Source organism: Anneissia japonica, unplaced genomic scaffold (genome assembly GCF_011630105.1).
Source record: "Anneissia japonica isolate Jap-2015-1 unplaced genomic scaffold, ASM1163010v1 scaffold1764_len714935_cov166, whole genome shotgun sequence".
Classification (NCBI taxonomy): Eukaryota; Metazoa; Echinodermata; class Crinoidea; order Comatulida; family Comatulidae; genus Anneissia; species Anneissia japonica.
Window position 1 is genome coordinate 441,706 of NW_022757468.1, and position 1,105 is coordinate 442,810.

The 1,105-nt window shown below is 33.1% G+C and overlaps 1 protein-coding gene across 3 annotated transcripts in view; it reads left to right on the top strand.

Annotated features, from left to right (window-relative positions):
- Nucleotides 1-1,105, top strand: part of LOC117124787 (CD209 antigen-like protein 2) — a 13,025-nt gene that overhangs the window by 1,055 nt on the left and 10,865 nt on the right. The window lies entirely within an intron of this gene.

A 1,105-nucleotide genomic window follows, 5' to 3' on the forward strand; every position in this document is an offset into this window, starting at 1 on the left:
ATATATAAATTTGAATATAATCAAGGTGATCTTTGTGTAAGTCATCAAGGGTGAGAGGGCTCAACCGGTTGGGTCCATGTGAATTTATTACTACAAACTTGTTTCGTATGGACAGCTGTCAAAAGCTGCCAACACTCATCAGGTTCAAATACATAGTGTAAAATCAGGGTACAAGAATTACATTTATGCTAAGAGATAAGGCGAATATACGTTGCTATGGTTCCTACCATTATTTAGCTGAGGTGTTAAGTTGTTAAACAATAGATTTTTTTTCTGTGTCACATGAAGTTACCAAATCATTTCTGTTATTTATTGTGTCTAAATTTGGTTTACAAATTTTGAAATACTTTTCCATCAGGCATAGATTACACTTTTTTGGAGCCTGAGAGTATGGCTTGCATTTGGCTAGGATTTTCCATTTTAACGAGTACAGGATAGAATTATCTTTAAGGGTCCATATATATTGGCTAAGAGTTATAGCATTTTTGTGTCCTGTTCCTGAAGTTACAGTTATGTCCGTTGTATTTGGTTTTGAATGTGTGGTCTGTCAGTCCAATGTACGTTTCTTGGGTTTGGTCGTCATATCTGGTAACTGTCTGTCGCTTGGTATATAACTCTTTTGATTAAGCAGTTTCCTTCTAATGAACACTTTACATTTCTCCTGCAATTACGATTATTTTGTCACTGGTGCGGTAGAATCTGTTGTTTCGTTTTTCAGCAGCGTCTTGTTGTAGCTTGAAATTATCTGTTTCATATTGGGCATAAAAATGTAGCTTAATTTCCGGTTAAATATTTTTCTGAGTGGGGCATTTGGAGGGTATGATGAATCAATGATAGATAGGAATTTATGGCCTATGTTGGTTGAAACATTGTCGCTATACGGTAGGTTGAACCAGATGATTTTACCTTGTCTATTTCGACTGAGATATATATAAAAATTTGAATAAATATATATAGGTCTATATATATAGCCTATATGTATATATACATATATATAGGCCTATATATATATTATATATATATGTTTTAATTTTAATTTAAATTGTTTTGCATTATATGGCCGTTTGCTGTTTTATGGGTTTTTCCCATTTGCCTTTCAAACTTT